Source organism: Desmodus rotundus, chromosome 6, assembly GCF_022682495.2.
Source record: "Desmodus rotundus isolate HL8 chromosome 6, HLdesRot8A.1, whole genome shotgun sequence".
In the NCBI taxonomy this organism is placed as follows: Eukaryota; Metazoa; Chordata; class Mammalia; order Chiroptera; family Phyllostomidae; genus Desmodus; species Desmodus rotundus.
In genome coordinates this window covers 126941742-126969328 of record NC_071392.1, presented here as the reverse complement: position 1 = coordinate 126969328, position 27587 = coordinate 126941742, and the positions used below count along the sequence as shown (strand labels likewise).

At 37.2% G+C, this 27587-nt stretch overlaps 1 protein-coding gene and 1 pseudogene across 1 annotated transcript in view; both read right to left on the bottom strand.

Moving 5' to 3' along the window:
* The window catches only part of LOC128781197 (casein kinase II subunit alpha' pseudogene), a 92042-nt pseudogene extending 68937 nt beyond the window's left edge, over positions 1–23105 (bottom strand).
* The window catches only part of MACROD2 (mono-ADP ribosylhydrolase 2), a 2068729-nt gene that overhangs the window by 1830052 nt on the left and 211090 nt on the right, over positions 1–27587 (bottom strand). The window lies entirely within an intron of this gene.

Sequence of the window (27587 nt, the reverse complement as noted above, 5' to 3'; positions counted from 1 at the left end):
CGGAAATTGGACAGATACATGTAGAAAAATGAAACTAGACCACCTTCTTATACCACACACAGAAATAAATTCAAAATGAATCAGAGACTTAAGTGTTAGATCTGAAACAACAAAAATCCTAGAAGAAAATGTAGACAGTAAAGTCTTGGGCATTGTTTGTAGCAACATTTTATTGGATATATCTCCCCAGGCTCAGAAAACAAAAGGAAAAAATATACAAATGGGACTACATACATCAAACTCAATAGTTTTTGCACAACAAAGGAAATCAACAAAATCAAAAGGCAACCCATGGAATGGGAGGACGTATTCATCAATACATCTGATAAGAGGTTAATATCCAAAATTTATAAAGAACTTACAAAACTCAGAGAGGCAGGAAAATGGCAGGGAGAGAGGTGGGAACAGAGTCCACTTACCCCTGCACACTGGTGAAAGCCTAGCTGATCTGAGGAACTGAGTGAAGAGCCAACGGTATTCCAGCGTATATGAAGATCGGAGACCAAAAATTATAAAGGACATTGAAAGATCAGATGGTAAGAAGAGTGCTTAAGGACAATAAGGTCCCTGGGACCAGCGCGGGGACCAGGGCAGCTGAAGCCCCAGGCCTTGCTGCAGGGTCTGCTGCAAGATTCTTGGGAGAGAGACAGGCTGGGCTGTGTGAGAGGCCAGGTGCTTGCTTGGACCAGGGGGGCTTGTTAGGAGGAATTTCTCGAAAAGAAAAAGAGAAAATAGAGGCACTCATCAGCTGTTTAGAGAATTCTCCACAGCAGCTGTGGCCCCCACAGCCCCTGGAATGTGAACACTGGATAAGCAGCCCCAGCACACACCCAAGGCCTGGGTCAGTGCGCAGCAGGATCAGTGGTCTGGCTGACCCAGGGAAACCAAGCCTGAAGCACCTGGGACGGAACACCTCCCAACTAGCCCCTGTGCACAGAGCCCTGCAGGACCTACTCATTCTCTAGGAGGAAGGAAGAATGCCCAGTAGAGGGGGGCTATAGGGCTAGGGGAGATGGCAGTCCTCAGAAAGACTTGATCCAGTAGGGGGCTGAACTACCCTGAAGGAGCACTGAGAACCCCTAGCATCTAGGACAGCAAAGAGCAAAAAGGTGGAGTGTGAGTTGCCTCTAAGTGGTGCACCTCAAGGACAGCACAACTGGTGGACTAAAGGCCTAGGGGGGAGCAGAAGGACCCTAAGGAACTGGACTGGAGACTGGACAACAGTGAAGAGTGTGGCTCAGGAAGGGAGAAAAGTGAAACCAATCCCTCCAACCACCACTGACCTACGCCTGCCACTCCCATTCACAGACAGGAAGACCACCAGAACTGGCCTGACAAGAGACCCACCTCAGGAAAAAAGACCTACACAGGCTGAAAGTGAAGGGCTGGAAACAAATTTTCTAAGCAGACAGGAAAAAAGCAAGGGTAACAATACTCACATCAGACAAAATAGATTTCAAAAGAAGGGCCATAAAGAGAGACCCAGAAAATCACTTCATAATACTCAAAGGAAGAATACACCAGGAATATATAAACATTATAAATATATATGCACGAACATAGGAGCACCAAACTACATAAAGAAAATCTTGGAGGACTTCAAGAAAGATATTGACAACAACACAATTATACTAGGGGATTTTAACACTCCACTGTCAAAAATGGACAGATCTTCCAAACAAAATATCCACAAGGATATTGTGTCATTGAACAATACCCTAGATGAAATGGACTTAACTGATATATATAGAGCTTTTCATCCCAAAGAAGCAAAATACACATTCTTTTCAAGTGTCCATGGAACTTTTTCAAAGATAGACCACATGATAGGACACAAAGCAAACCTCAACAAATTCAAGAAAATTGAAATCATATCAAGCATTTTCTCTGACCACAAGGGACTGAAACTAGAAACCAACCCCAAAGGAAAAAAACCCAAAACACTCAAAATCATGGAGACTGAATAGCATGCTATTAAACAATGAGTGGGTCAAGAATGAGATTAGGGAAGAAATCAAAAGGGTTCTGTAAACAAACGAAAATGAACACACAACAACTCAAAACTTATGGGACACAGTAAAGGCAGTCTGAGAGGGAAATTCATAGCAATACAGGCCTACCTAAAAAAGATAGAAACATTTCAAACAAACAACCTAACCCTACACCTACAAGAACTTGAGGAACAACAACAAAGACAGCCCAGAGCAAGTAGAAGGAAGGAAATAACCAAGATCAGAGCAGAGTTAAATGACATAGAGACTAAAAGCACAATTCTAAGGATTAATGATTCCAGGAGCTGGTTCTTTGAAAAGATAAACAAAATCGACAAGCCTTTAAGTAGGCTCATCAAGAAGAAAAGAGAGAGAATCCCAATAAACACAATTAGAATTGAAAGAGGAGAGATTACAACTGATACCACAGAAATAAAAAGGACTGTAAGAAATTACTATGAAAAACTGTATGCCAAGAAATTTGAAAACCTAGGTGAAATGGACACATTTCTAGAAAAATATAATCTTCCAAAACTGAATGAAGAAGAAGCAGGAAGCCTGAACAGACCAATAACAGCAGATGAGATTGAAGCAGTCATCAAGAAACTCCCATCACACAAAAGCCCTGGACCAGATGGTTTCACAGGAGAATTTTACAAAGCATTTAAGGAAGAGCTAACCCCTACCCCTCACTGACTATTCGAAAAAATCCAAACTGATGGAAGACTCCCAAACTCTTTTTATGAAACCAACATCATCCTAATCCCAAAACCAGATAAAGACGCCACGAAGAAAGAAAACTTCAGGCTAATATCGCTGATGAACATAGACACTAAAATTCTCAACAAAATATTGGCAAACCGCATCCAGCAATACATTAAAAAGATCATACACCATGACCAGGTGGGATTCATCCAAGGGATGCAAGGATGGTACAATATTCACAAATCAATAAACATAATACATCACATCAACAACAGCAAAGACAAAAATCACATGATCATATCAATAGATGCGGAAAAAGCATTTGATAAGGTACAGCACCCATTTCTGATAAAAAACACTCAGCAAAGTGGGAATAGATGGAGCATTCTTCAACATAAAAAGGCCATATGTGAGAGACCTACTGCCAACATCATACTCAGTGGACAAAAACTTAGAGCTTCCCCACTAAAATCAGGAACAAGACAAGGGTGTCCACTTTCACCACTTATATTCAACATAGTATTGGAAGTTTTAGCCACAGCAATCAGAAAAGAAAAGGAAATAAAAGGCATCCAAATTGGAAAGGAGGAAACAAAACTGTTATGTTTGAAGAGGACATGATAGTGTACATAGAAAATTTTATAGACTCTGCCAAAAAACTGCTTGACCTAATAAATGAATTTGGCATAACAGCGGGATACAAAGTCAATATCCAGAAATCAAAGGCATTTTTGTATACCAACAATGAAACATCAGAAGCAGAAATCAGGAAAAAAATCCCATTTGATATAGCAACAAGAAAAATAAAGTACCTAGGAATGAACCTAATCAAGGAGGTAAAAGACCTGTACTCAGAAAACTACACAACACTGAAGAAAGAAATCAAGGAAGACACAACTAAAGGGAAACATATACTGCGTTCATGGATTGGAAGAATTAACATCATCAAAATGTCCATACTACCCAAAGCAATTTATATGTTCAATGTAATCCCTATTAAAGTACCCATGACATATTTCACAGATATAGAACAAACACTTCAAAAATTTATATGGAACCATAAATGACCCGAAATAACTGCTGCAATTTTCAGAAAGAAGAGCAAAGCAGGAGGGATCACAATACCTGATATCAAACTGTATTACAAGGCCACTGTAATCAAAACAGCCTGGTACTGGCATAAAAACAGGCACATAGACCAATGGAACAGAACAGAGAGCCCAGAAATAAACCCAAATCTCTACGGTCAATTAATTTTCGACAAACAGGGCAGCAGTATAAAATGGAGTAAAAATAGCCTCTGCAACGAATGGTGTTGGGAGAGCTGGACAGCTATGTGTAAAAACTGAAACTCAAGGACCAACTTACACCATACACAAAAATAAATTCAAGGTGGATAAAAGGCTTAAATATAAGTCGTGACACCATTAAAGTCATAGAGGAGAACATAGGCAGGAAAATCTCAGATACCTCACATGGCAGTATTTTCACTGATATGCCCCGTAGAGCAAAAGACATAAAGGAAAGAATATGCAAATGGAATCTCATCAAAATAAAAAGCTTCTGCATGGGCAAAGAAAACAGTATTAAAATAAAAAGAGAACCAACAGTATGGGAAAACATATTTGCCAATGATACCTCAAACAAAGATTTAATCTCCAAAATATATGAAAAACTCACAGGACTCCATTCTAAGAAGACAAACAACCCAATTAAAAAAATGGGCAAAGGACTTGAACAGACACTTCTCCAAGGAAAACATACAGAGGGCCCAGAGACATATGAAAAGATGCTCAGCATCGCTAGCCATCAGAGAGATGCAAATTAAAACCACAATGAGATACCACCTCACACCGGTCAGAATGGCCATCATAACCAAAGCAACAAACAAGTGTTGGAGAGGTTGTGGAGAAAGGGAACCCTCGTGCACTGTTGGTGGGATTGCAGACTGGTGCAACCACTATGGAAAGCAGTATGGAATTTCCTCAGAAAACTAAAAATGGATCTGCCATATGACCCAGCAATTCCACTGTGATTTTTGTCTTTGCTGTTGTTTATGTTATGCATTACGTTTATTGATTTGTGAATATTGTACCATCCTTGCATCCCTGAGACGAATCCCACTTGATCATGGTGTATGATCTTTTTAATGTATTGCTGGATGCAATTTGCCAATATTTTGTTGAGGATTTTAGTGTCTATGTTCATCAGCCACATTGGCCTGTCGTTTTCTTTCTTTGTTGTGTCTTTACCTGGTTTTGGGATTAGGATGATGCTGGCTTCATAAAAGGAGTTTGGGAGTCCTCCCTCTTCCTGGATTTTTTGGATAGTGTGAGAAGCATAGGAGTTAGCTCTTCCTTAAATGCTTTGTAGAATTCTCCTGTGAAACCATCTGGTCCAGGGCTTTTTTGTGACTGGAGTTTTGACTACTGCTTGGATTTCATCAGCTGTTATAGGTCTGTTCATGCTTTCTGCTTCTTCTTCATTAAGTTTTGAAAGATTATACTTTTTCTAAAATTTTGTCCATTTCACCCTGGTTTTCAAAATCTTGGCATATAGTTGTTCATAATAATTTTTTACAATCCTTTGTATTTCTGTGGTATCAGTTGTAATCTCTCCTCTTTCTTTTCTGATTTTGTTTAATTGGGTCCTCTCTCCTTTTTTCTTGATCAGTCTGCTTAAAGGCTTGTCGATTTTGTTTTTCTTTTCAAAGACCCAGCCCCTGGATTTACTGATCCTTTGGAACGTTCTTTTAGTCTCTATTTCATTTAATTCTGCTCTGATCTTTATTATTTCCTTCCTTCTACTTGCTCTGGGCTTTATTTGTTGTTGTTCCTCCAGTTCTTGTAGATGTAGGTTTAGGTTGTGTATTTGAAGTGTTTCTATCTTTATTAGGTAGGCCTATATCACTATGAACTTTCCTCTCAGGACTGCCTTTGCTGTGTCCCATAAGTTTTGGGCTGTTGTGTGTTCATTTTCATTTGTTTCCAGAAACTTTTTGATTTTTCCTTGATCTCATTATTGACCCATACACTGTTTAACAGCATGCTATTCAATCTCTGTGAATTTGAGTATTTTTGAGTATTTTTGAGCAGGCCCTTGTCGTCCAGGAAAATGCTTGGTATGGTTTCAATTTTACTAAATTTGTTGAGGCTTGTTTTGTGTCCTATCATGTGGTCTACCTTTGAAAATGCTCCATGTGCTTTTGAATAGAATGTGTATTTTGCTTCTTTAGGATGAAATATTATATATATATAACATATATATAAAATATATATTTATGTATGTATGTATATTACATATTTATATAATATATATTTTTACATATATATATATATTCCGTCAACTACATTTCATCTGGGCATTCTTTAATGCCACACCCTCGTATGCTGTTGGTAGGAATGCAGATTGGTGCAGCCACTTTGGAAAATAGTATTGAATTTCTTCAGAAAACAAAAAATGGAACTGCCTTTTGACCCAGCAATTCCACTGCTGGGATTATATCTTATGGATGCTGAAACACCAATTTAAAAGAACCTATGCATCCCAATGTTCATAGCTGCACAATTCACAATAGCTAAGTTTTAGAAGCAACCTAAGTGCCCATAACTTTGATCTACTCATCTACCCAGTAAATGAGTAGATCAAAAAAACATGGTACATATGGTACATTTACACAATGGAATACTACACAGCAGGAAGAAAGTAGTTCCCACCCCTCACGACAGCATGGATAGATCTGGTGAGCATTATGATAAGTGAAATAAGCCAGGTGGTGAAAGACAAATACCATATGATCTCACCCAGAAATGGAACCTAATCAACAAAACAAACAAGTAAGCAAAATATAACCAGAAACATGGATATAAAGAACAATCTGACAGTAACCAGAATGGAGAGGGAGGTTATAATGGGGGGAAAGGGGAAGGCCCATCAGGGGTATAAAGGACAAATGGACAAAGCCAAAGGGGGGTAGGATTGAGGGTAGGAGGTGGGTATGGGTGGGGCAGAGGGGAATGGTGGGGTGAAAATGGAGACAATACTACTTGAACAATAATAAAAAAAAATTAAAAATGAATCCAGCTATTAACCTGCAAATATACAGATTTTAAACTCACTTCAATTTTTTTTCATTTGAGTAATGATGTCATGTTTTGCAATTAAATTCACCGCACATTCCTGAGAACCCTAATGAGGGCGCAGACCCTCCCTCTTTCCAAATTCCTCTTAGGACAAAGACTGAGTGTGTGTGTATACAATTTGATTTTCAAAACCTTTTAGCCATTTGGAAGTCTTGTATTCCAAACTGGGAAAATATGTAGGTTGTCGGCTCCTCTGACAAGAACATAGGGTGAAAATTAACCTCACCAAAGAGATCCAAGAGAACCATTAAAGGTACAACCACTGTATTTGAAGAAATGTAGGATACCAGAACTATTTTGTTTTTTTACCTATAATATGTGTATCAATACTGGAAGTTTTTATACACATGAGGATTGCCACTATTCTTGGGAACGCACTTTCACCCTCTTTAATACTTAATACTCTAATACTTAGTACTGTTTCATCAACAGTTACTGTTGTGTGTACATTTTTTTCTGAGCCGGCACAATGAATTGAATGTTTGTTTCCCCCCTCCAAAGTGCATATGTTAAAACTCTAATCCCCAAAGTAATGGTATTAGGAGGCGGGCATGTGGTAGGTAATTAGGTCATATGGTGAAGCTGTGGCAAATGGGATTAATGCCATTATAAAAGAGACCTCAGAGAGTTTTCTAACTCCTTCTATCATGTGAGGACACAATAACAAGTTGACCCATGAACCAGGGAGCAGGCCTCAACAAACAGAATTTGCCAGCACCTTGATTTTGGAATTCCTAACCTCCAGAACTATAAATAATAAATGTTTGTTGCTTTAGCCATCTAATCCATGGTAATTGTGTTATAGAAGCCCAAATGGACTAAGACAGCCTGCATCATTTCAACATAAATTATGGGAAAGTAGTGCCTTTGTTGAGGATGGGTTTAATTTTTTAAAGGGTTAAGTATTATTCTTTTTTAAAAAAACGCTATCAAAATGTGAAGTATGATAATAGTTACCAATTATTAATGATGTCAGTCTTTTTCATGTGTGGCTTATAATATAGTTCTGAAAACAGTTCTGAAGTAGGAGTTACAAAAATGACTTAATAGAACAGGAATACTGGAATAAGAATACAGACCTTCAAGGCAATCCTGTAATACTGTGGACTTACCAGTTCTGATGTCTTTTTTAATCTCATTATTTTGCAATCACACATACATAACCTAAAACCAAGAGAGTGTCATATGTGAAATCATCCTTCTGAATCCTTAACTGTAAAATGACTGAGAAAAAATAATTTGCAAGACATCCAGATGTTCTATGATGCTATATTTATCATCAGAGATACAATAAGGAAGTTATCACTGACCTAGTCACCAACTCCAATTCTCATTTCACATCTTACCTAATCTATTAAAAACATTGAACAGAGTTGATCACTTCTCTAGTTTTTTACATCATTTTCTTCACAGCTTCAAAGAGTCCATTAGCCCCTCTTCTGCCTCACTAGCTACTCTTTCTTAGTCTCCATTTCTGGTCACTTCCTATATTCCCAAACTCTAGACAGTGGAAAACCAGGGATAAGGTCATTTTCTTTTCTACAATCACAACCTAGGTAATCTTATCTAAAAAAATGTCTTTAATTACTATACTTTCAATGTTAACTCCCAAAATTATATGAGCAGGCTCAATTCTCTACTTAGCATCTTGGATGTTTAAAGTCATCTCAAACTTCACATACCCAAATTATGCTCTTTCCATACCCACATCTGTTACTTCTACAAATTACCCCATTCAATTAAATAGCACCTCTACTTTTCCAATAGCTTAGGCCAAAACCTCAAGACCATCCCCAACTCCCTCCTTCTCTTCTTTCTACATCCATCTTGAACAAAGGCTACCTTCTCTACCTTTAAAACATATCTATAATCCAACTGCTTCTCACCACCTCTACATGGATCACACTGTTCAAACCACAATCATCCCTACTTTGAACTACTGACAGGATGTCCAACCTTTTGGAGTCTCTGTGCCGCACTGGAAGAAGAAGAGTTGTCTTAGGCCACACATTAAATACACTGCAACACATAATCACAGAAAAGTATAATAATGTCTTAAGTAAATTTACCATTTTGTGTTGGGCTGTGTTCACAGTCATCCTGCAGTCCATGGGCTGCAGGTTGGACACCCCTAAAACATCAGCTCATTTGGTAATGCTTCCATTCTTATCTCTCTACGCTCAATTTTCAACAAACCAGGCAGGTCAGTGCTTTCTCACAATCCTTTAAGGGCTCCCCATCTTATTCTAAGTCAAAGTGAACCCCCATAAGCTGGCACCTCTATGATCTATCTGACCTTACCTACCACACTCTCACCTCACTCACTCGGTGCCTGCATTCTTCGAGCAGGTTGAGTATAATACTGTTCAACCTGCTGCCTGTAGTGATCATACATGAGATGTACACATAAATCACAAATTTCATTTTTGAGGGGGTCTCTGCTCACATATTATTTCATTCGACAGCTCTTCCCTAACTACTATATATAAAAAATAGCACCCTCTGGTCACACTCTATCTCTGTTACTCTGCTTTATCTTTCTTCATTGCTCTTATAAAACCCTAACATATATGACATTTATTGGTTTATTTATTTATTGACTGATCCCCCCATCATATATTATTGTTAAAACAGAAATATTGTTTACTGCTATATCCCCTGTGCTTAAAATAATGCCAGGCAAAAAGTAAGCACTTGATAAATATTTGTTAAATAACCAAATGAGTATACTAACTCCTATTTTATCATGTGTAGCAGAAGTCAACAAAACAATATAAAGGAAAAAAAACATTTTTATAATATATAATGTTTTGGATACAAAATGTAAACGTAGAAACATATGTTTACCTGAAAAAAAGCCATCTCTGAAATTTGATATAGAAACACTCACTCTACTGTTGTAGGGAATGAGCAAAAAAGTTAGCCAGGGTCACGGATGGAAGAACAGTCACCCACAGAAAATTAGAATTCCAATCTGTGCTACACATACAAGTGTCAGGTCCAAAGTCACAGTATGCATAAGTCATAGGGACCCCAACTGAAAAACTAACATAAAAACTGGTTTAGAGTCAGAGCTATATGTAGGGTCCCTGCAAAATCAAATATAAAACTATTTGTAGGAATACTTCTATAACTCCTAACACATAGGATTTTTTATTTTACGACTGCAAGAAAAAAATAAATCTAAAAAAATATATACCCACACAAGGAGGGGAAAGTCAACAGCTACATGAATACAATTATATATATATATGTGTGTGTGTGTATATATATATATATATATATATATATAAATTAATTCAGGATATAGATATATTTCTTTAGGAAATATATATAGAAATTACATATAAATAAATTATATATCTATATATAATTTCTTTAGGATATATGTACATATCCTAAAGAAACTTTTAAAAATCTGAGTATTAAGAGAAGCATGTTTAAAATGTTTTAAGAGTATATAAAACAAAAATAGGACAATGTAAAAATAATTAATTTTAAAAAGAACAAAAAAGACTGGAAATGAGAAATGTCAATAAAAGAAAGAGAAGAGCCATAAATTAGACTCAGCTAAAGAGAGACATGAGGCAGATACATAGTATGGATAGAAAAAAGATGAAAAACATAAAAGAGAAATTAAGAAATTTAGAGTTACAAGAATAAAAAGGTACATTATATGTCTAACAGGATTCCCAATAGGTGAGAAAAAAAGAAATACCAAGAGGCAGTATTTATAGAGAATGAGGCTGATTTGCCAAAATTAAAAAGAAAAAAATCATCATACTGAAGAAATTGGAGATTATATTTATACCTACATACACATGCACATATTGCATGCTTATAAATCGACACCTAGACATTCTTTTTTAAATTTTTTATAGTATTTTTCCACTACCATTTAGTCCCCTTATACCCCCTCACTTCCACAATCATCCCACTGTTGTCTAGGTTCATGAATCCTTTTTCCTTTTTGCTCAATCCCTCCACCACCTAACCTACCCCGCACCCTTAGCTGTCATCCTGCTCTCTATCTGTGAGTCTGTCTCTATTTTCCTTGTAAGTTTAGTTTATTCATTAGATACCACATATGAGTGAAATCATATGGTATTTCTCTTTCTCTGACTGGCTTATTTCACTTAGCATAATTCTCTCCAGGTTCATCTGCACTTTCTTTTGCAAAGGGTAAAACTTTCTTCTTTTATGACTGAGAGGCATTCCATCATGAAATGTCCCATAGTTATTTTATCCATTCATCTACTGATGGACACTTGGGCTGCTTCCATACCTTGATAATTGTAAATAATAACACTGCAATGAACAAAGGGGTGCTTTTGTTCTTTTGAATTAGTGTTTTGAGTATATTTGGATGTGTTCCCAGAAGTGGGATTGCTGGGTCAAAAGGCAGATCGATTTTTAATTTTTTGAGGTATCTTCATACAGCTTTCCACAGTGGCTGCACCAATCTGCATTCCCACCAGTAGTGTCAAACCATTCCCCTTTGACCACATCCTCCCTAGCATTTGTTTATTGATTTATTGATGATAGCCATTCTGACAGGTGTGAAGTGATATCTTGTTGTGGTTTTAATCTGCATTTCTCTGATGATTAGTAACATTGAGCATCTTTTCATATGTCCATTGGCCATGCGTACGTCCTCTTTCAAGAAGTGTCTATTCGGGTCCTTTGCCCACTTTTTAATTGGATTATTTGTTTTTTTGGTGTTGAGTTGTATAAGTTCCTTATAAACTTTGGATATTAACCCCTTATCAGATGTATCAGCAAATATATTCTCCCATTCTGTGGATAGTCTTTTGATTTTGTTGATGGTTCTCCTTGCTGTGCAAAAACTTTTTAGTTTGATGTAGTCCCATTTGGTTTTTTGTTTCCCTTGCCTGGGGAGATATATCCAATAAAATATTTCTATGAGCAATGTACAAGATTTTGCTGCCTCTGTTTTCTTCTAAGATTTTTATTGTTTGGGGTGTAACATTTAAGTCTTTGATCCATTTTGAATATATTTTTGTGTGTATTTAAAAAGGTCATCTACTTTCATTTTCCTGTACTTATCTGCCCAATTTTCCCAATATCATTTATTGAATGAATTATCTTTAGTCCATTGTACATATTTGCTGCCTCTATTGAATATTAATAGACTATAAAGGTGTAGGTTTATTTCTGGACTCTCCATTCTGTCCCATTGATCTATGTGTCTGATTTTATGCCAGTACCAGGCTGTCTTGATAACTATGGTCTTATAGTATAGTTTGATATTAGGCAGTGTGACTGCTCCAGGATCATCTTTCTCAGGATCACTCTTGCTATGTAGGGTCTTTTGTGGTTCCATATAAATTTTTGAAATATTTGTCTTAGTTCTGTGAAATATATCTTTGGAATACTGATAGAATTGTGTTGAATCTATAGATTACTTTGGGTAGTATGGACATTTTAATGATGTTAATACTTCCTGTCCATGAACATGATATGTGCTTCTACTTATTTGCATCTTCTTCAATTTCTTTCTTCATTCTCTGTCTTATAATTTTCTGATTACAGATATTTTACATCCTTGGTTAGATTTATTCCTAGGTATTTTTATCTTTTTGAAGCAATTGTGAATGGGATTGTTTTCTCAATTTGCCTTTCTATTAGTTTGTTATTGGCATATAAGCATGCAACTGATTTCTGGATATTAATTTTGTATCTTGCCAATTTGCTGAAATCATTTAGCAGTTCTAGTAGTTTCTTGGTGGATTCTTTGGGGTTCTCTATATACAGTATCACATCATCTGCAAATAAAGACAGTTTTACTTTTTCCTTTCCAATTTGAATGTCTTTTATTTCTTCTTCTTGTCTGATTGCTATGGCTAGGACTTCCAATACTATGTTGAATAAGAGAGATAAAAGTGGACATCCCTGTCTTGTTCCTGATCTTAAGGGGAACACTTGTAGTTTTTGCCCATTGAGCATGGTATTGGCAGTGGGCTTGTGTTTATGGCCTTTATTATGTTTAGGTATGGTCTCTCTATTCCCACTTTGCTGAGAGTTTTTATAAATGGGTGCTGGATTTTTATCAAATGCCTTTTCTGCATCTGTTGATATGATTATGTGGTTTTTACCCTTCATTTTGTTTATGCTGTAAATCACATTTATTGATTTATGAATATTGCACCAACTTTGCATTCCTGTAATAAATCCCACTTGATTGTGGTGTATGATCTTTTTGATGCATTGCTGTATTTGGTTTGCTTACATTTTGTCGAGGATTTTAGTGTCTATGTTTATCAGAAATATTGGCCTATAGTTTTCATTTTTTGTATTGCTAGACACATTCTAATGAAACTCTATAACACTAAAGACAAAAACAAAATATTCAAAGCTACCAAAAAGACATCAGAGATTGTTATAGAAGCAACAATTAGATGGACAGCCAACTTCTTGTCAGCAACAACAAATGCTATAATATAATAAAATATTACCTGATTACTGAAGAATGCTAACTGCCCACCTAAAATTCTACGCCCAGAAGTCCATACCTAGAAATCTAAATTATTAAAGAGTGAAGATAAAATAAAAGATTTTAGACATAAAATGAATGAGAGTTTACCACTCACGGCCTCTTACTCAAAGTAACCTTTGGAAATAAGGAATTTGTTGTAAGAAAAATTAACGAACATAGAATTAATAATAAATACTAATTTTTAAAATTCTGAGCGGCATTTTGATTGGAAGGAAGTTAAAAATAAAATGGATCTAAAATAGTGAACAATATGATGATTTATGCAAGATGGCATATTAAATTTAAAGCATTAAACATATGTCTACTTCAGACTTTTTTAATAATGTAAGTATAGTAATTCCTAAAATAGTAGGAAAAAAATACAAAACTATGAGCTAGAGAAATATGCACCAAATTTATAAATTGAGTAGCTTCTCAATAGAGGAAGGATAATGGGACTAAAGAGGAAACAGATGGTATTTCAACCAAGCATTTTTGTAATGGAATGTCACATTTTCAATAAAAGAAATAATTTGAAGAAAAATATAAAAATGTTAATTATTTCTCTTAAGAAAACAAATATTTCTTTTTATTCTTTTCTCTCAGATACAGGCCTTATTTTATTTTTATTTTTATTATTATTATTATTTTGGAGTGAGCAAGACTACCATAAGTCTCAAGTATGAAGTATAAAAGTTTTATTTTTATTTTAAAGATTATAAAGCCTCAAGAATTGCATGAACTAGAAGAGTTTTAATCTCCAGTTGATTTCTCACTTAATTTAAGATGAATATAAAACAAAACTGTTTTTCAATTTTGAACCACTCCAAGGAATGACCATTCCAATTTTACATGTTGACTCTGAAATTGTAAGACACAAGCACAAGCAAATCAAAACAGTCTGCATTTGATTTCAAAAATATTCGTGGGCTTGCTTCTCAAGAGACAAAATAAAAGGAGGGCATATAAAAATAAATCTTTTCAAAATCTTATGAAGGATTTCATAGAAAATTTGGTTAGCTATATTAAGCAAACTGGTTTTTATGTTCAATTAATCCACTCAGTTTAGAAATTTTATACACCAGTGGGTCAACTTATAGCCAGTCCACAAGAAATATTTCATCTATAATAAAAAAAACAGTAGTCCAATAAATGTATTTTCTTCTTATATTATTTTCCTTTCCAGTGAAAAATCACAGTTAAACCAATAAAGGATGGGGTAGTTCCAAATGACTATGTCATTCATGCACTTGTATATCAGCTCCATAGCTTTTAAAACCAAATATAGTGTGAATGTCCCAGTAAATCTGTATCAGATGTGCTTTAGGTTGAAAGGAAATGATACCAAATGCAAGTAGTTAAATGAGTCGTAAAAAAAAAAAAGTGTAATCGACACAGATAGACCATGTTATGCAATTGTTCTACTTGTAGAAGTCTATGAATAGAAGTCCAAAAATAAGTGTAGTTGGTTGTTCTGCTGAAGCTGAATGAGGTATTTCTTTAGAACATCTGTTAAGGCATTTTAAGGGAGAAAAATAAGTCACCTTAGTTATGATGGAGGCAATATAGGCTAACAGTTCAGAGTCAGTGCTCAGGAGTCCTAACTGGAGTCTGCATCATGGCCTCACTACTAGATATATAAGCTTGCTAAATTTAACTACTATTTGTCTATGTTTCCTAATCTGCAAAATAGGAATAACTGTAGCAATTAGAACATCTGACATAATAAATAATCAATAAATATTAGCTATTATTATCATCATTTTAATGTGGGGCTAGAAACTGCCAGGAAAAGTATTCCCATATTATAATAACCAATCAAGTACAATTTCACCATTAGGAAGAGATGCTTCATTTCTCTGATTGACAATGTGCTTATTCAAGGTCCTAATATTAATCTATAATGTGTAATGTATATTAATGTTAAACTACTCATTAGTGGTAAAAACAAGGCTCTCTACTACCCATAAATTTTTTTTTAAATTCTCATGTATACTATTTTCTGCAAATTTTGCAGAGCTAGTGTATGTGTGAAAAATATTAATCATTATGCAAAAGATTTCATTGTGTAATCAACATCTTTCATATTTTAAGAGGTGTAATATTTTCAAGAAAGAAATATTTTACTATAGTGTTAAGCTTTATTAAATTAAATCTACAGCTGTACATAATGTAAATTTTATTCCTTTTACATTTGAAAGTATTAGTCGAGATACGGCTTTAGGTAGACTTGTATAACTCGATATTTTTTTAAATCCCCCTGGAGAGATATGACTTCTGTTTAGACTGCCCTTTTACTAAGTTCCAATTCCCAACTATAAACAGAAAGTGTAGGAAGATGGCAGCAACATAGGTGGGAGCGGAATCCACTTCCCCTCAACGCCAGGGAAATACCTAGCTGATCTGAGGAGCAGAGCGAACAGCCAACAGTATTCCAGCATATACGAAGATCAGAGACCAAAGATAGAGGACATTGAAAGATCTGACAGTAAGAAGAGTGCTCAAGGACAATAAGGTCCCCGGGACCCGGGACCGCGCGGTACAAGGGTGGCAGAAGCGCCAGCCCTGGCGCAGGGGCTCCTGCAGGAGTCTTGGGAGAGGGCCAGGCTGCGCTGTGAGCAGCCAGGTGCTTGATTGGACCAGGGGAGCTTGAAAAGGAGGAATTTCTCAAAAAGAAAAAGAAAATAGAGACACTCAGGGGCTAGTTAGAGAACTCTCGGTAGTAGCCGAGGCCCCTGGCGCCCCTCCCCCCTCCGCCCCTGGACTGCGAGCGGGGGATAAACAGCACCAGAGTCACTGCGCTCACCTGAGGTCCGGTCGCGTGCGCGCAGATTAGCGAACAGGGCCCATACGTGAAACCCCGGAGGGGCGCCCACACCTGAAACCTCCGAGATCATTTGGAGCTGAGGCTAGCTGCTCCACCCACAGGCCCAAAACCTCGGAACCGAGTGCCGCGTGATTCAGTCCCAGGGTGGCCCCGCCCGCCCAAGAGACTCAAGCCCCGGGCGGCTGGATCAGCCCCCAAGCATAGAGCCTCTGGCTCGGCGGCGGGCTGCGCGCTCACCAAGCGTAGGGCCCGCTGGATGCGCGTTTTCCAAGCACAAAGCTGCTGGCGAGTGTCCTAACCCCAAGGCGGCTGAACCCGCCGCCTGCGCGCCAGTGTCCCAAGCCCAGGCGGCTTGATTGGTCGGCCGGCTGCGCGCTCAGGGCACAAATAGCTTCACAAACCCAAAGCGGCTGGATTCCCCTGCTGCGAGCGCACGCTTCCCAAGCCAAAGCGGCTGGAGCCGCTGCATGCTTGTCCCAAGAACAAAGCTGCTGGATTGGCTGATCAACGGCCTGATTGACTGCCAGGGACCACACCTACAAAACAGCGAAGAGTGTGACCCAGGAAGGGAGAAAAGTGAAACCAATCCTTCCAACCACCCCCTCCCGTTGCACAGACAGGACACCAGCAGAAATAACCTGACCGGTTTAAAGCCAACAGAAGATTTTTTTTTGTTTTTTTGTTTGTTTTTTCCTTTTTCTTTTTTTTCCTTTCCCCCTGAATTCCTTCTTCCTCGCTCTTTTTTTTTCATTACTTCTTCCTCCCATCCTTTACCATTTTTATGTCATCTTCCTGCCTTCTTTTATCTATTTCTATGTTTTAATTTTTGTTAAAATTCCTTCTTATCTTGCCTCCGATCTTTCTTTATTCCTTCTTCCCTCCTTCCTTCCTTTCCTCCTTTCCTATTTCCTTTTTCCCTCCTTCCCATCTTTGTTTTGTTTTGTGTGTGTGTGTGTTTTTTTTTTCTTTTCTTTTCTTTCTCCCCCCCTTTCTCTTTTTCCCACAGGTGAGACGACAAAACCTGGAGTGCTGAAAAGACTAGAGTTAGACCGTGTTAAACACATAAACATCAGCTCAAGACCAGTGAGCACAGGAGAGTAAGGAGATAGCACCACCGAATCCCATTGGCATTCTACCATAGAAGTTCATATCATAAACCCAGGGAGTCAGAACAAAGCAATTTAAGAAGCAGAGGCCAACCAGAAGAGCCTCACAAACAATGGGAAGACAAAGAAACAATTCCCAAATGAAAGGAAAGGAGGAAGTCTCAGAAAGAATACTAACCGAAAAAAAAGGCAAGTCAACTATCAGATACTGAGTTCAAAGCAATGGTCATCAGGAAGCTCACTGAGCTCTCTGAGCTCAAAGAGAACTACCAGAAACTACAAGGAAACTACAATGAACTCACTGCAAACTATATCAACATGAAAAAGGAAATAGAAAATATCAACAAGAGCCAAGAAGAAATGAAGAATACAATTTCTGAATTGAAGAACACAGTAGAAGGAATTAAAAGCAGACTTGATGAAGCAGAGGGTCGGATCAGCGAGCTGGAGGATAAAGTAGAAAAAAAACACCCAGAAGGAGCAAGAAAAGGAAAAGAGGCTCAGAAAGAATGAAGAGGCAATAAGGGAAATGCAGGACAACATGAAACGTAACAATATCCGTATAATAGGAATACCAGAAGGAGAAGAAGAAGAGCAAGGGATAGAAAACCTGTTTGAAAAAGTAATGATGGAAAATTTCCCTAATCTGAGGAGAGAAAAAGTCACCCAAATCCAGGAATCACAGAGAGTCCCAAACAAGAGGAACCCAAAGAGACCCACTGCAAGACACATCATAATTAAAATGGCAAATTTCCAAGACAAAGAGAGGATCTTAAAGGCAGCAAGGGAGAAAAAGGAAGTAACATACAAGGGAGCCCCAATAAGGTTAGCAACTGACTTCTCAATGGAAACGCTCCAAGCCAGAAGAGAATGGCAAAAAATATTCCAAGTACTGAGAACCAGAGGCCTGCAACCAAGACTACTTTACCCAGCAAGGCTCTCAATCAAGATAGAAGGCCAAATAAAGAGTTTCCCAGACAAAAGAAGTCTAAAAGAATACAGCTCCACCAAACCAGCTCTGCAAGAGATGCTAAAGGGACTGCTTTAAGAAAAGGAAGGAAAAGAGAAAGACAGAGGAACACAGGTAGGAAATAATGGCAATGAATAACTACCTATCGATAATAACCTTAAACGTAAATGGATTAAATGCTCCAATCAAAAGACATAGAACAGCTGAATGGATAAGAAAACATGACCCACACATATGCTGCCTACAAGAAACCCATCTCAGGACAAAAGACTTACACAGACTGAAAGTGAAGGGCTGGAAACAAATTTTCCAAGCAAACGGACAGGAAAAAAAAGCAGGGGTAGCAATACTCATATCAGACAAAATAGACTTCCAAAGAAGGGCCATAAAGAGAGACCCAGAAGGTCACTTCATAATACTCAAAGGAAGAATCCACCAAGAAGACATAAACATTGTAAATATATATGCACCCAACATAGGAGCACCCAAATACATAAAGAAAATCTTGGAGGATTTCAAGAAAGATATTGACAGCAACACAATTATAGTAGGGGATTTTAACACCCCACTATCAAAAATGGACAGGTCTTCCAAACAAAAGATCAACAAAGATATTGTGTCACTTAACAATACCCTAGAGGAAATGGACTTAACTGATATATACAGAGCTTTTCATCCCAAAGAAGCAAAATACACATTCTTTTCAAGTGTCCATGGAACTTTTTCAAAGATAGACCACATGATAGGACACAAAGCAAGCCTCAACAAATTCAAGAAAATTGAAATCATATCAAGCATCTTCTCTGACCACAAGGGTCTGAAACTAGAAACCAACCCCAAGGGTAAAAACCCAAAACACTCAAAAACATGGAGACTGAATAGCATGCTATTAAACAATGAATGGGTCAAGAACGAGATTAGGGAAGAAATCAAAAACTTCCTGGAAACAAATGAAAACGAACTCACAACAACCCAAAACCTATGGGACACAGCAAAGGCAGTCCTGAGAGGGAAATTCATAGCAATACAGGCCTACCTTAAGAAGTCAGAAACAGTTCAAACAAACAACCTAACCCTATGCCTACAAGAACTGGAGGAACAACAACAAAGACAGCCCAGAACAAGCAGAAGGAAGGAAATAACCAAAAATCAGAGCAGAACTAAATGACATAGAGACTAAAAGCACAATTGTAAGGATCAATGAATCCAGAAGCTGGTTCTTTGAAAAGATAAACAAAATCGACAAGCCTTTAAGTAGGCTTATCAAGAAGAAAAGAGAGAGGATCCAAATAAACAGAATTAGAAATGAAAGTGGAGAGATTACAACTGATACCACAGAAATACAAAGGATCGTAAGAAATTACTATGAAGACCTGTATGCTAAGAAATTTGAAAACCTAGATGAAATGGACACATTTCTAGAAAAATATAATCTTCCAAAACTGACTGAAGAAGAAGCAGAAAACCTGAACAGACCAATATCAGCAAAGGAAATTGAAGCAGTCATCAAGAAACTCCCATCACACAAAAGCCCTGGACCAGATGGTTTCACAGGAGATTTCTACAAAACATTTAAGGAAGAACTAACCCCTATCCTTCACAGACTATTCGAAAAAATCCAAACTGATGGAAGACTCCCAAACTCTTTTTATGAAACCGACATCGTCCTAATCCCAAAACCAGATAAAGACACAACGAAGAAAGAAAACTTCAGGCCAATATCGCTGATGAACATAGACGCTAAAATTCTCAACAAACTATTAGCAAACCGCATCCAGCAATATATTAAAAAGATCATCCACCATGACCAAGTGGAATTCATCCCAGGGATGCAAGGATGGTACAATATTCACAAATCAATAAACATAATACATCACATCAACAACAGCAAAGACAAAAATCACATGATCATATCAATAGATGCGGAAAAAGCGTTCGATAAGATACAGCATCCATTTCTGATAAAAACACTCAGCAAAGTGGGAATAAAGGGAGCAGTCCTCAACATAATTAAGGCCATATATGAGAGACCTACAGCCAACATCACACTCAATGGACAAAAACTTAGAGCTTTCCCACTAAGATCAGGAACTAGACAAGGATGCCCTCTCTCACCATTCCTATGCAACATAGTATTGGAAGTCCTAGCCACAGCGATAAGACAAGAAAAAGCAATAAAAGGCATCCAAATTGGAAAGGAGGAAATGAAACTCTCACTGTTTGCAGACGACATGATAGTGTACATGGAAAACCCTATAGACACCACTCAAAAACTACTCGACCTAATAAATGAATTTGGCAAAATAGCTGGATACAGAGTCAATACCCAGAAATCAAAGGCATTCCTGTACACCAGCAACGAAACTGCAGAAACAGAAATCAGGAAAAAAATCCCATTCGATATAGCAACAAGAAAAATAAAGTACCTAGGAGTAAACCTAACCAAGGAGGTAAAAGACCTGTACTCAGAAAACTACACAACACTGAAGAAAGAAATTAAGGAAGATACAAACAAATGGAAGCATGTACCATGTTCATGGATTGGAAGAATTAACATCATCAAAATGGCCATACTACCCAAAGCAATTTATAGATTCAATGCAATCCCTATTAGAGTACCCATGACATATTTCACAGATATAGAACAAACATTGCAGAAATTCATATGGAACCATAAACGACCTCGAATAGCAGCAGCAATTTTGAGAAAGAAGAACAAAGCAGGAGGGATCACAATACCTGATATCAAACTGTATTACAAGGCCACTGTAATCAAAACAGCCTGGTACTGGCATAAAAACAAGCACATAGACCAATGGAACAGAATAGAGAGCCCAGAAATAAACTCAAATCTATACGATCAATTAATATTTGACAAAGGAGGCAGGAGCATAAAATGGAGCAAAAACAGTCTCTTCAACAGATGGTGTTGGGAGATCTGGACAGCTACGTGCAAAAAAATGAAACTCGATCACCAACTTACGCCATACACGAAAATAAACTCAAGATGGATAAAAGACTTAAATATAAGCCGTAACACCATAAAAGTCCTTGAGGAAAACATTGGCAGGAAAATCTCAGACATTCCACGCAGCAACATCCTCACAGACACATCCCCTAAAGTAAGGGACATAAAGGAAAGAATAAACAAATGGGACCTCATCAAAATAAAAAGCTTCTGCATGGCTAAAGAAAACAGCACCAAATTACAAAGAGAACCAACAGTATGGGAAAACATATTTGCCAATGATACCTCAGACAAGGGCCTGATCTCCAAAATATATAAAGAACTCACACGACTCCACTCCAGGAAGACAAACAACCCAATTAAAAAATGGGCAAAGGACTTAAACAGACACTTCTCCAAGGAAGACATACAGAGGGCCCAGAGACATATGAAAAGATGCTCAGCATCACTAGCCATCAGAGAGATGCAAATTAAAACCACAATGAGGTATCATCTCACACCAGTCAGAATGGCCAACATAAACAAATCAACAAACAAATGTTGGAGAGGATGCTAAGAAAAGGGAACCCTCGTGCACTATTGGTGGGAATGCAGACTGGTGAGGCCACTGTGGAAAACAGTATGGAATTTCCTCAGAAAACTAAAAATGGAACTGCCCTTTGACCCAGTAATTCCCCTGCTGGGATTATATCCTAAGAATACTGAAACACCAATCCAAAAGAATCTGTGCACCCCAATGTTCATAGCAGCACAATTTACAATAGCCAAGTACTGGAAGCAACCGAAGTGCCCATCAGCAAACGAGTGGATCCAAAAACTATGGTATATTTACACAATGGAATTCTAAGCAGCAGAGAGAAAGAAGGAGCTTATACCCTTTGCAACAGCATGGATGAAACTGGAGAGCATTATGCTAAGTGAAATAAGCCAGGAAGTGAGGGACAAATACCATATGATCTCACCTTTAACTGGAACATAAGCAATAGAAGGAAAAAGCAAACAAAATATAACCAGAGACATTGAAGTTAAGAACAATCTAACAATAGCCCGGGCGGGGGTGGGGGGTGGGGGCGGGGACAGTGGGTAGAGAGGATTACAGGAACTACTATAAAGGATACATGGACAAAACCAAGGGGGAGGGTGGAGAGGGGGGAGGGAGGTGGGTTCACATGGGGTGGGGTGGAGGGATGGGGAGAAAAGGCATACAACTGTAATTGAATAACAATAAAAAAAAATTAAAAAAATAAAGAAAGTGTAGGGGGTTTTTACCATATTTTACAAAAACTGAAACTTTATTAAAAATTATTTTGATCCACATTTGACTTTTAAAATATAATACCAGTTTATTCTGATGAATTAAAAAAGCAAATATTTAAGTGCTCTGCATATGCAAAACAGTGAGCAAAAATGTGAAGCAAGAATATTTGAGTTGTTTAGTAATGCCGATCTCCCAAAGGAAGGGAGAGGCAGCTGCATTCACTCTGGAATGGTCAGGCATTTTGCCAATAATGCAACCTAGATATAAGGTCCAAAAATAATCTGTATGTGTGTATATATTTGTCTCTTTGTGAAGGGGTGTATGTGTGTGTGTGACAGAGAGAGGGGGGGAGAGAGAGCAAGAGAATGTGGTGTGACACTGGTGAAAGCTAGAAAAATGAAACCATTCAATTTGCAAAGAAACAAAGGATAAAATAATAGAGTACATGGAAAGGATATAATAATAAAGTACATGGAGCACAGCACATATTAAAACCATGCAGAGAACTTAAATAATCCAAAGCAATTAATTAACAATTAAGCAATTAAGCTAGCTTTAACTAACTAAACTAGCTTAAATGTTTAATAGAATTGTTTTCTAATTTTGTTTGAAAATATAACCACATACCTTCAGAAAATACATATTTACAGGAAAATAATAAATGAAATAGGAATAGCAAATGTATATTCAAGAAGAATTCCACAAAGTATCACCAGAAACTTTGTTCTAAGGCTTAGCACAGCCTTTACTAAAAGCTTCAGTAATGTAGGTATGCGGTCTATCCAGAAAAAGTCCAACCATTGTTGATATAATGTGAACGGTTTGCACATCAATGTCACCTGGCAGCCAAGGGGAGAAGACTGGAATTTGCATGTGTGAACAATGACAGCTTCACTGTACTAGTCAGTGGAGGTGGTAGAAGCCACTGAGTGAGCATGTGTGCTGTGTGGCCGTCACATTCAAAATGACTGAGCAAGCAGAGCAACAAATCTGCATCAAATTTTGTGTAAAGCTTGAACATGCCCCTGCAGAAACTATTTGGATGATTCAGAAGGCTTTCGGAGGTAATGGGGATGATACAATGAGTGCAGCGCAAATAAAAGTGTGGCACAAACACTTCAAAGATGGTCAAGAATCTGTTGAAAGTGATCCACATTCTGGAAGGCCTGCAACAAGCAGCACACCTGAGAATGTCAAATGTGTACAGGCTGTAATGAACAAAGATCAGTGACTAACAGTGCGAGAACTAGAAGCTGATCTGGGGATTCCAAAAACTACCATATCTGAGATTTTGACACAGATACTTGACATGAAATGTTTCATGGCAAAATTTGTTTTGCAGGTTCTGCTACCAGAGCAAAGGAAACATGGTGATGCAGTTGTTAATGATTTGATTCAAACTACTACCAATGAACCAACCAGATTTCCTCAAGGTCATAACCAGAAATGAATGGTTAATAGTGGGTCTACAGCAGGGGTGTCAAACTCATTTTCACCAGGAGCTACATCAGCCTTGCAGTTGCCTTCAAAAGGCCAAATGTAATTTTAGGACTGTATAAATATAACTACTCCTTAACAGTTAAGTGAGAGCTTAGCACTGCTGCCAGGTAGAAACAAGGTGCCTGGCTGGATAAAACAAGGTGGAGGGCTGGATTCAGCCCACAGGCCTTGTGTTTGCCACCTGTGGTCTACAACTATGATCCAGAAACAAAGGCCCAGTCATCCCAGGGGAAGTCACTTGGTTCTCCATGACTGCAGAAGGCATGGGAAAGTCATAGCCAGATCAAGAAGAAGTGCTACTTCAATGTTCTTCATCAGTTGAGAGATGCAATATGATGAAAACAGCTGTAGCTATGGGCAACTGGTGATTGGCAGCTTCATCATGACAATGTACCCACTCGTGCATCATGTCTTAAGTAGAGATTTTTTGCAAAACATCAAATCACGCAGGTGACTGTGCCCCTCTACAGCCCAGATTTTGTGCCCTGCGACTTCTGGCTTTTCCCAAAACTAAAATCACCTTTGAAACGGAGGAGATTTCAGACAGTCAATAAGATTAGGAAAATACAACTGGGCAACTGATAGTGATTCCAACAAAGGATTTTGCAGGGTGTTTTGAACAGTGGAAGAGATGCTGGGAGAACTGTGTGAGGTCCCAAGGTGCCTACTTTGAATGGGACTGAGGCATCACTGCTAATGTGTACAACATTTCTTGCATCTTGTATCTTCTTCGGTGTCTATTTTTCATATTACATGGCTGGATACTTTCTGTATAGACCTCATTGTACATGATTCCTATTGTTTTCTCACAAACAGGGTTCCAGAGTTCACACCTTCACTGTAACATCAGATCAGAGTGACTCATTTACTCAATATTTACAACATGCCAGCCACTATCCCAAGCACTTCCTATGAGTTAATTTATGTAATCCACACAATAATCCTATGATTTAGGTACTATTATGATGTCCATATTACTAATAAAGTAACTGAGGCAGGGACTTGCAGGTACCTGGTTCTGAAATCAGGTTCTTTACCATCATATATGCACTGCAGGAAATGAATAACAGAAAACACAAGAAAAGCAACGTAAGCCAAGTTACCATTATCTTTTATCTGGAGAAATGAAACAAACTCCTAACTGGTTTCTCAGCTTCTGTATCTGTCTGCAACTTCCATTTGTTCACCATATAGCAGCGAGGAAGATCTTTTTAAAATGTAAACCATTAATCAAAAATTTCCAATTTCTTCCCATTACACTTAAAATGCATTCCAGGTTTTCCTGTACCCTAAAAATCCCCTATAGTGGCCTCATCTTGCTTCTGCTTACTTAACAAATTCCATCTCCTGCTTTTCTCAAAGCCTGGTCAGTCCCAGGTACAATGGCCTTCCTCCTATTCTTCAAACATGATAAGCATGCTCATGCTTCAGGGCCTTTGTATTTACTGCTCCCTTTACCTTGAACACTCTTCTGTCATGTACTCCCAGGTCTTGCTCCATCCCTTTCTTTAGGTCAAATAGCACTTCCTCAGGGAGGCCATCCCTAATAGACTTATGCAAAAACAAACATACAACAAAACATACAAACAAACATACAACAAAAAAACCAAACTGTTGATTCTATCTACCCTCTTATTCTATTTTATATTTATTTATGATACTTAAAAAGTAATTGAAATTATATTGTATATGGGTATTTACTTATTTTATTATCTTCTATTAGAATGTAAACTCATAAGTACAAAGTACATCTTAAGTTACCACTATAAACAATGTGTCTATAATAGACTCTTGGTAAAATGTACTGAAGAATGAATAAATTATATACATATATATCACTTTGATAATAAAGTTAACCTACACAAATCCTTTTTCCCTAAGTTTCCCATACCTGAAAATATATGGTAAGACATGAGATAAAAACAATAATGAAATATGAAATAACTGATATTGTTAATCATGGAGAAAATAAAAGTGACTCACTGGTAACCATTAAATACATAAAAAGTTATTATGAGGAGGCAGAAAACCAACTGTACTCCAAAGTATACTGAAAGCAAAAAAAGAAATGGAATTATTGCATCTTATGTATTTATTTGTTAGACTAATGAAGACATTTTGACACTTGTAAGATTTTCAAAATGGATTAATCAAACTAGATATTTAAGATGCCTTGAAAAGTCCTCACATTACTTTTCCAACCCTCTCCCCACTCACCTTCCTCGCAAAAAAGCCAAAAACAAATCTGCAGTTTATATCAAACTGAGCATAGCCTATCGTGCCTTTCCACATAAAAGAAATCTTGAAATGGGACAGCTTTAGGCTCTTCTGCCCCAGTCTAGCTGGATCAAAACATGGAACCAAAAGCCAAGAAGCCTGGGAATGAGGTGAGCCACAACATAGCGTTAACATATCAACTGGCTGTCATGCCTACATTTCTTCAGTTCAACAATTGGGGCAAAGAGTATACAACTGATGAACAAACTAGAAATATTTTCCTTGTTTTTGCCCCTAGAAAGCAAAATGCATCCTTCCATGAGATAAAAAAATAAATGTGCGTGCTATTCAAATTCAATTTACTCATCCTGGTACATAATTATATACTACATTCTATTTTTCAAATATACTTAACAGAATCCCTTAGCAACCTCTTATTCCAAGACACTTTCAAGTCATATAATACTTCCTACAATTATGAAATATTTAGAATAATATGAAAAAGATAGGTAAGTGTATTAAGAAATTTTTAAAAAGTAGAATATTTCTACCTAACATATGTAATAACCACCACAAAGACACTTGATGACTATTGTTTATTGAGTTTAAATATTTTTAAACTCCTGAGGAATAATTTTAATTATTTAAAATATTAAAGGAATAAAGAAAGATATGGTATGATTATCTACTTTAAATTAGTTGATACTACTTTCTTTTATTCTGCATTAATTTAGAAATCTAGGTAAGAGTGTGAGTTATAAAGGTGATACCTAAGCTAAAATTTTTTATTAAAAATGTAAATCAGTTTAAGTGCAAAAAATGCAATATAACATAAGAAACTACTTTTAAATAAATAAACATCTGGAAGATAAATGGATATATATATATTGACATCAAATATATACAATTTCAGAAGGATAATAAAGCAATTTGTAGAACAAACTTCCAAGTGTGAAAGATTTGCCACTGAGAGTCAATAAAACATGTCTGAGGACCCCTGGCATTACATGAATATCATTTCACAATTGCTTAAAATCAAGTGCTACTTTAAAACACTAGAGAATTATGAAAAAATATGTTACTATTAGCAATTGATAGCATATGTAGGGTTTTTTGTTTACTTATTTTTAAGTGAGATTTATTTATTTTTAATGGGAAAGTTTCAGTTTACAGTCAAAATGAGTAGAAAGTAGAGTTTCCATATACTCTCTCTCCTCCTCCCAGAACTACCACTAATATTAATATCTTACACTGATGTGGTACATTTGTTATAATTGATATAATGTTATTAAATAAAGTCTGTAGTTTCCACTAGGGTTTGCTTTCTGTGCTTTACTCTTCTACGGCTTTTGCCAAATTGGAAATGTCATCAATCCACCATTACCACCACACCATGCTGAATCATTC